This window comes from Schistocerca americana, chromosome 3, assembly GCF_021461395.2.
Source record: "Schistocerca americana isolate TAMUIC-IGC-003095 chromosome 3, iqSchAmer2.1, whole genome shotgun sequence".
NCBI lineage: Eukaryota > Metazoa > Arthropoda > Insecta > Orthoptera > Acrididae > Schistocerca > Schistocerca americana.
Genome location: NC_060121.1, coordinates 621938389 through 621948184, shown reverse-complemented (window position 1 = coordinate 621948184; position 9796 = coordinate 621938389). Strand labels below are relative to the sequence as shown.

The 9796-nt window shown below is 41.9% G+C and overlaps 1 pseudogene; it reads right to left on the bottom strand.

Annotated features, from left to right (window-relative positions):
• Positions 1 to 262: 262 nt before the first annotated feature.
• Positions 263 to 380, bottom strand: LOC124607690 (annotated as a pseudogene).
• Between the last annotated feature and the right edge of the window lie 9416 nt (positions 381 to 9796).

The following is a 9796-nucleotide window of genomic DNA, read 5'->3' as shown; positions in this document are numbered from 1 at the left end:
TTCCCAATCAAGTAGCTCCTCCATTTGCCTCACAAGGGCTGAGTGCGCCGGCCGCTGTGGCCGAGCGTTTCTAGACGCTTCAGTCCGGAACCAGGCTGCTGCTACGGTCGCAGGTTCGAATCCTGCCTCAGGCATGGATGTGTGTGATTTCCTTAGGTTAGTTAGGTTGGAGTAGTTCTAAGTCTAGGGGACTGAGGACCTCAGATGTTAAGTGCAATAGTGCTTAGCGCCATTTGATTTGAAGGGCTGAGTGCACCCCGCTTGCCAACAGTGCTCGGCAGACCTTATGGTCACCCATCCAAGTGCTAGCCCAGCCCGACAGCACTTAACTTCGGTGATCTGACGGCAACCGGTGTTACCGCTGTGGCAAGGCCGTTGGCTGGGGAATGATAAGGTGCATTGGAATCCTGAATAAAGCTATCCTGCTTTCAGAAAGAAATATGTTCAAAGCCCTTCGTAGTCAAGGTAGCTTCCCTGTTATACTGGTGCCTTCGGCGGGATTTTACCCATCTGTTGTGAGATTCCTCGGTTTAATGGCGTATATTTTTGGGATAGATTCAAATGGTTAAGTGATTTTACCACTATTGCCCTCTACCACTGCTGCTGAACAGCGCGAGGGAAATTAAAAGGTGTCGACGTGCCAGAATGGTCTGAGCCCAGAAGCTCGTGTGAAATTTACGCTGCTTAATGACATCAGGTTTGCACCACATTCCAATGCTGTTATGCCTAAAGCCACACTGGCCATGTCACACCATAGGCAGTTCGTCACACCTACCTGTACTCACATCTCACCCCTTCTCTTGACGTCCGTCCAACGGCTGTAAGAACTACAATCCCCATCACTCAAATCACGCAGTTTTCTTAAACATGGCCAAGGAAAATATTTCGGGCGGACCGCTGCTCGGAATCGACACAAAAGCACCTCAAGAGGCGTCATAGAGAGGGCGAACGAAACCATCCCTTCCCTTGGGGACAGGTCCACGTAAGGGCTGTCCCAATGCACTACATCGTCGGAGACCATACAGCAGGCCGGCAAACAGTTCGGGACCAACGAGTAATAGGACGGACTCCTGTCGATCATCATGCTGCTGCTACCAGTCAAGTGGTGTTCTAACATTCTGTGCGGTGTCTGTTGTTCTAGTCGACTAGTTTACAATAGGATAGGGACTTGGGAAGGTATGTCGTCTATTCTTCACCCATCTTCTTTCTTAGTCTCAATCTCGCGAATCTTCTACTTCTGTTCTTCGTGCTTTTTGTCTGCTTCTTACTTGCTTCTTGGTTCTTCTCTGGGCAGGATATGGAAATATTTATTAATAACTAGTCGCTTTGAAGTTCTCCTCTTAGTAACAGTTTGATAAATTATTTATGCATGTCATTTTTACTTTGTGGAAGTTTTCTTCAGTTTCGTGCATCGGTGTGATGTTTAATAGCAGTAATCTGACTTTTGCACACAATTTTTTGCCAGTGGTGGCTTGTCCAAGCGGTCTTCACGTCGGGCCGTTTTTTGCTCGCTCCACTGAGTCGGGCCGTCCCGGGGTTTACGACGAGCGGTGAAAGTCCGGTGTTTGCTTGTCAGTCCCTGCACCGGTCCCTTCTGGCGTTCGGTGTCCTGTCGTGTCTCTGCAGGGTTCCGCCACTGTGTGGTTCCCTGTTCTGTCCCAGCCCACTTCCGATACAAGGGCCTTCTGTTGGTCCCACTGTCCTTTCATTTCTCTCCACGCTTTTGCCTTGTAGGAATCGTGTCTTGCTAATTACATCCTTTTCTTTCTTGATACCTCTCTCGTTGCAACTTGTGGGTCATTGCATCTCATCCTTGCTGGAGTTTTTTACAATGGTTCTTACAAAATGTTTTACTTATAATCATCTAACATATGTCTAGTACCTACATTGTTTTGCGCCTTCTTAAAAAGTTTTACAAATTTCGGTGCCCTTTCCATGTTACAATTCTAAGATATTTTGAGTCTTAACTTCTACAAAAATCCTCAAATTGTTTTATTTTTTATTTTTTGTGTAGTATCGTGGTGTATAGCATTTTAGAATTTCATGCTGTTAGCCTATCTACGCTTTATCCCTTCACCTTAATCTATGGTACTATTGGTGTTACTTTTTGTTTTTGTTTTTATTGAAACTACTTCCTTTTTCCCACCTTCCTCTCTTTTCATTCTTCTTCCTCCTGACGATATTATCGGCAACATAATCTTAAAATATTGTGCTGATTATTTACCAGTAATAAAATTAATCTTCAAACTTGTACTGAAGGTGTTTAATACTGCCAGTCTTAGGTAAAAACACCTCTGCTTTATCTAGTAAAATACCCTCTAATTCTCTTTTACTGTGTTCCAAAATACCTTGAACTTCTCGCAATTTTTTGTCGATTTCTTTATGGACTTCTAACATGAGTTGAGGCGATTCCCCCTTTTGTGCATACAATTCTAATTCTTCAACCTCTTTATCTCGCATCATTCTTAATTGTTTGTTTATAACTGGTATTTCTTCTAATTTTAGCTTTTGCTCAAAGAGAAGTGTGACATTCCCGAATGTTACGCTACCTTTCCCCATATCTATTATCGCTTGTCTCTCATTTAAGAAATCTGCACCTATAATCAAATCTACAGTTAGTTTAGGTATAATCACGAAGTTGGCTTCGATCTTTTGACCTTGACATGAAAGAGTTAACCTTGTTTGTCTCGCAACTTCCGCAGCATTGTTTCTAATAGGACCTCTTACTTTAATCTTACATGTTTTCAGAACTGGCAATTCCTCATTGGCATTACACTGCATGAATAAATTTTCTGAGATCGCAGTCAGTCCACTTCCGCTATCAGTTACAATATTCACTGGGATGTGCTTTACCATGGCCTTCACAATTGGTTGAATTTGAAAGGGTTGGTTCTGTTCTTCTTCTTCTTCTTGCATCAACGAATCCTTCACTGAATCATACATGATCTTTTTAGGAATTTCCCTTGTGAATTAGAACTTTCTGTAGGATAAGCTTCGAATGCTACTTCTCTCTCTTTTATTTCCTCTTCTCTATTCATTTACACTTTCTTCAACATCCCCTACTTTTTCCTCATCCTCGTCTATCTTCTCCTTCTTCGTCGCTAGTTCCACATAATCGCATCTAAATGCTCTAATTATCGCTTCATAACTTCCTTCATTATATACGTTGGGTTGTGTGCCCACTTGTAACTTATTTTCAACTTCTGTCGACTGCGCATTATCCTCATTGAATTCGCTTTCCCTGGTTTCCATCTCAAATAGCTCTGCAATGCTCATTACTTCGTCCTTTCCTCCTACATTTGTTGTGCATGCCTCTGGTAATTCATCTTCCATGTCAGTATTCTCCCAATTAATTTCGTCCCAACACGATATTGTTATTTTCTCGTCTTCGTTTTCATCTGGTCCCTGCGGATTTGTTTCTTCCTTCTTTTCTTCTCGTGATAAGATTTTTACTTCTCTGTTCAAGGTGCTGCAATTGTCCTGGGTCGGTGCGTCATTCTCTTTGGCATGGGCCCTTAGCTGTCAATTCGAACATTTATCGGGGTTTGGTGGTCTTACCTCCACCTCTTCTATCTGTATTCTCTTCTCTTGTTCAGCTTGTTGATAGTGGTTTCTTTGTTGATAATTTGTCGGTCTATTGGTTCTCCAGTACCCGTTCCGGTTGTCGTTATTCCCTCTGTAATAGTTGTTGCCGTTCCTGGGTGAATTATAGTTATTGCCATATTCTCTTCTAAATCCATAACCGGTTCTTTGTTGACATCTATTGCCGTTTCTTGGTGCGAAGTTATCACATGGTTCGTAATTATTGTTTCTTCGTACTGTGTCTTGTGGTTTCCACTGCTTTTTGCTTTCGTTTTCACGTGCGCTTCGTCTTTGTCTTGCGTCATTTTCCGAAAATATGAACTCTAGTTCCCTTAGAATACCTTTAAATGCTTCGACGTCATTGCCTCCGCGATCTACTAATGATTGCTGGTATTTCAATAGTAGCTTCATCGCGCATAATTTAATCAACTCTCCGTCAGAGTATGGTACATCTAAGCATTGATTTTTCTTTGCCATTAATTCGAAAAATTTCACGGGACTCTTCTCTCCTGAATTTTCAAAATATGGGTTCTGTAATAATTCGTATTTCACTCTGTTCTGTGCTTCGCTGGACCAATATCGTGAGAGATACTTCTCTCTGAATTCTTCCTACGATCGGCATGTCGCTGCAGCATTCTGCATGGTTTCTGTGACTGTTCCTGACATGTGTGCAAATATATAGTCTAATTTGTGTGCTAGAGTCAAGTGATCTGGTAATCTTACTCGGAATTGATCAATAAAAGTTCGTGGATGTAATGAGTTTCCTTCTCGAAAGTGTTGAAATTTTCTGAATGTGAGGATATGATCGTTGTCGCACTTCGTCATAGTTCCATATGAAATTCGCGATTCTTCACCACTTTTGTTTCTGATCATTTCTCCCGTCGTTCTTTCCGGTTGTGGTAGATCCATTGGAGATTGTCCACTGTAACTTTCGCCTACCCTTGCGTAGTATCGTTTGAGTGGTACGCAATAATTTTCTTCCATCGGTTGTGAACGTGTAGCTGAATGCATTGCACCGTACTCTTCGCGACCTGGCTTTCCATTGTCAGGTATTGGTTCGGTATCTTGTCTGGCTAACCTTGCTGTTTCGTTGCACGATCCAAACTGTCTTGAAACATACATTTGTGGTTCCGCATGTGTTTGTGATGATGTTTGTTCATCAAGAATTTTGAAACGTGTTTGTTGCTGTGCAGGCTGTCTGATTGCACGTATGTCACTTTCCGCCTGTGATTGGAATCGCAAATGCGTAATATCTTCGTTAATTGCTTGTTCTTCCGGTGCTGCTACAGATACGGATGTGGTTGCAGACTCTGTGCTTGTTCGACCCTGTTCACTACGCTCTTCGATGGTTTGAAACAACTCTGTTCGCAATTTCTGAAATTGTCGCTTCGTTTGCGCTTCTATTTTGACTATGCGGTTATCATACCTTTTCAGCGCTGCTTTTGTGATACGTTTGTGTAACGCACTGTTTTCAACAACTTCACGCGCTGTACCTGCTGCTTCTCTAGTAATTTCGTTTATCTGTTTCTCTAGTTTCTTGACTTCTCCCTAGGTGTTGTTACGTAATGTTTTGATCTCGTCATTAATGTCATTACGCGATGTTTGTACGTCCGCTTGTACCTTGTCAATGTCTGTTCTCAACTGATTGTGACCTGTTATTAAGTTTCCTATTACTTCTCGAGATTCATTTGCCTCGTCTTCAATATGACTTAGGTGTAACTATATTTTTTTTTGTTTTGTTCTTTAATCTCACGCATTTGTTTCGTGGTTTCCGCATTCTGAATTTGAATTTGGTTCGCTATGTCTTTATTTTGCCTTGTCATCGTTTCCGTAATTTGTTGTAATAATTCTGCCAGATTGGTGGGTCCTATTGCGTTTTCTTCCGACGTCCTACGCTCTGTGTTTTCACCCAAGTGTTGGTTCGCAACCGATTGAATTGAACTGTGCTGTGACACGTTTCTGCTCGCATTCCTTGTACTCTGTGATGAGGGAGCTCTGCTTACTTGTACTATGGGTTCTACGTATTCAAGACGCAAGTAAGAACCCTCATCGACTGTCTCTCTACTTTCCTGCTCCTCTGTCGTATGCTGACTTATGTTTTCTATGCCTTAACGTACCTTATCCTCGTTATGGTGCGTTATATGTCCTATTTATCGCGATACTGCATCGTCTGTTGTACTGTCCTCCATTCTCTGTCCATTTTCATGCTGGGTCTCTACCTCAATTCGGTCAAGGTCTCGATTTGCCGTTGCTAATATTTCCGAATCCCTTATTTTCTGTTTTAAAAGCAATTCACGCACCCTACTTTCATAAACTTTTTGCACACACGACTTGATAATCCGTTCACTTCCTTGTTGGGTCAGAACCAACTTGTCAACGATATATCCGCCACCTGTGAGCTTGCATTGAGGAGAAAACTTAATTCCAACAATTTTTAAAATTCATATCTTAATTATGCTATTGTCTCTGCTAGAATGTCTCACTATCTATCGCTGCAGCTACAGTTTTCAACTATTTATGCCTTAAAAAAAAAATTTATTACGAAAATTTTTTTACAGGATATTTTTCTGGCCTAGTTATGCATGTGGTCGACCTTCAATCATGGTATTCTACCATTCAGGCAGGGTTGCCATTTTCTAACATTCTGCATGGTGTCTGTTGTTCTACATCGTGTCTCCCTACCACTTTCGCGCAACGACGTTTTCAGCGTGTATTTTTGGGAATTTACTAGTATGAACCTGGGACCTGTTGCTGGTAAGGAGACGTTAGACCACATATGACATGTAGAGTTCAGAAGAGTTCAGTGAGACTAGCGATGATATAACCAAATACTTAATGATTTCAGCGTCAGCTCCACTGCACTCCCTGTAAAGGAATCTTAATAATAACTAAATTTAGTGGAAGGGGTTCAAGGCTTTCCTATTTTTAGTTAGCTGGTAAAATAACGTCGAAAAAGCAGTTAAGTTTACCATTGGAAATTTTATTCTGCTCACAAAACATCGTGTATAAATTGCACTATTGATAAAAGGAAATGTTTTAATACAGGATGGTAAAAACCAACTGCGTTCAACAAAAATGTGAACGAATATTCCCTGAATGGGTTTCCGAGTTCGACAATGGCTCGAAGGATGACATATGCCATATCACATCTATAATTTAGGTTTAAAGTAAGTTGCAAAAAAAAAAAAAAAAAAAAACTATCAAAATGGTGTACAGTGACCCTCAATTATCTTTAATTACTTATCTAACTTGTCGTAAATTACAGTGACTGATGTGGCTTCTCAATAACTATATAACAGAAAAATCATCGCGTTTCAGATTTTTACTTCAAGTGGCAAATGTGAACACCATGAGCTTTAATTGACGATCGACACTAATATTACGCAAATAGAGGTTGTAACAGATAAGACTTCTGCATTTCTGAGTGAAGCCTTATGTGCTCAAAAATGCAGCATCGCGTGCGTTCATTACCTTGTCGGTGTTCGTCAGGGGGCGTCGGCCGGCGCAGCTCCGCCCACCTCGCCGTCTCGGAAGCAACTCTCTCCTAACATCTCCTTACTACCATTTTACCGAAGTTGGTTTAAAATAAAACTACCTGGCTGTGTTTTCATCTGAACAATCAGGGTCTCAATGTTAACCTTAAGCTCCGCCTACAAAAATTCTGTAAGGTGTCAGGCAAGTCCAACACCTTCCATGAAAACCCTGACATGATAAGCAAAACCAATAGTATGTCACATAGCTCCGAATAAATCGTGACATTAAATTAACCAAAGTAATACGAGTATCGAGGGAGCAAATGGAATACCACAGACTAACACAAGAATGCCTAAATGCATGTCATACCTTCCCACAATGAGACAGACGCAGTTCCGAGGGGAGAAACGAGAACAGAAGCCGAGAGCAGAACCCTGTTAAGCTGGAAGGCCCTACGATAAGGGACGGAACGACACCCACGTCGCCAGCTAACCGCTAGGACCGCACCACCCGCAAGTTTTCGCGTGAGACTTTTTCGGGTCTCTGTTACGTTAGGACCATCCCCAGCCCATGTTAAAGGATAGAGCCCTCCAGAAGAATAGTATAGATCTTACGATAACGCTAAAAGGACCACACCAGCTGCAAGTTTTAGCGTGAGACCTTTCGCTTCTCTGTTACATTGCAAACTTTAAAAACGTTGCCCCACCACGAAAAGTATAACGTTTCTCGTTGGATAGACAGAATTTTTGTAGGCGGAGCTTAAGGTTAACATTGAGACCCTGATTGGTCAGATGAAAACACAGCAAGATGGTTTTTTTAAACCAACTTCGGTAAATTGTAGTAAGGAGATGTTAGGAGAGAGTTGCTTCCGAGACGGCGAGGTGAGCGGAGCTGCGCCGGCCGACGCCCCCTGACGAACACCGACAAGGTAATGAACGCACGCGATGCTGCATATTTGAGCACATAAGGCTTCACTCAGAACTGCAGAAGTCTTATCTGTTACAACCTCTATTTGCGTAATATTAGTGTCGATCGTCAATTAAAGCTCATGGTGTTCACATTTGCCACTTGAAGTAAAAATCTGAAACGCGATGATTTTTCTGTTATATAGTTATTGAGAAGCCACATCAGTCACTGTAATTTACGACAAGTTAGATAAGTAATTAAAGATAATTGAGGGTCACTGTAGACCATTTTGATAGTTTTTTTTTTTTTTTGCAACTTACTTTAAACCTAAATTATAGATTTGATATGGCATATGTCATCCTTCGATCCATTGTAGAACTCGGAAACCCATTCAGGGAATATTCGTTCACATTTTTGTTGAACGCAGTTGGTTTTTACCATCCTGTATTAAAACATTTCCTTTTATCAATAGTGCAATTTATACACGATGTTTTGTGAGCAGAATAAAATTTCCAATGGTAAACTTAACTGCTTTTTCGACGTTATTTTACCAGCTAACTAAAAATAGGAAATCCTTGAACCCCTTCCACTAAATTTAGTTATTATTAAGATTCCTTTACAGGGAGTGCAGTGGAGCTGACGCTGAAATCATTAAGTATTTGGTTATATCATCGCTAGTCTCACTGAACTCTTCTGAATTCTGCATGTCGTGTGGTCTGACGTCTCCTTAACAGCAACAGGTCCCAGGTTCGTACTAGTAAATACCCTAAAAAACACGCTCAGAGCGTTGTTGCGCGAAAGTGGTAGGGAGACACGATATAGAACAACAGACACCACGCAGAATGTTTAGAAGGTGTTGGATTTGCCTGACACCTTACAGTGTCAGCGCATACCGTTCGTTGACGGTTGCGGTCGTCAGCGCTGGACACTTGCGGTCAGGTTGCAGTTTGCCAGACAACCCTTACCGTGGGGTACGAAGGTATGTAGCCTTTTTTCAAGGTCACTAATGTTTCCATCTTGTATATCAGAGCACAAAATGCGGTCATTGTACACTACAAAGTGCTGAGATCACGTTCAGTTGATCTGCAACCACGCGATGTCCTCAGAGAAGGGTTGAATCTTATGTGAGATGGAGGGGTGGAAAAGAAGTCAGCAGAAGGACGTCGTCGTGTTGCACATCGCACTGAAAACTGTCGCCTCTGAACGCAAAATGTGTGAAAATGAGCACCCCAAGAGGTTCATGTCTTCGTGAGGCGTTTCCGCGTCTATTCTGAGCAGCAGTGTGTCTGACATGTTTATCATGGCACTAGTTCAATGCTGGATATCTGGGTACTATCTGAGAGACGTCAGTAGGATCGGTGAGATGCGGGTAAAGGTCTGACGAGCTACAAAGGGTGTGACACGTCCACGGTGGCGGCCGGCACAATTATAGTGAGATGTGGTGCCACTCTGACTTAATTAACCCACGCCACGTATCTCGGGAACTTCTGCAGTCGTCTTTATTTTTTACACATATCGACATGTTGCTGTCTGAAGCACCGAGAACGAGAGCGACGTCGGGGGCGTCACACTGTAACACCGAAGTATCTCCCCAATTCAGTTGCGCAATTTTGTTTCTAGTTCCCTATTCTTAAAATTATTCCTTTTTTAATGCAGGTTTCGTAAAGGGTTTTGTACTCTCTTATTCCTTCTATTACTTCTTTATCTGTTTTTCCATTCTTCATCACCTTTTTGTAGTCTAGCGTGTACTTCCTGTTTCATCTCTTCCAGTTATTCCAGTGCATATGCTTCTAAACCATACTACAGTTCTAATGTAAGGCTTTTGTTTCTCTAT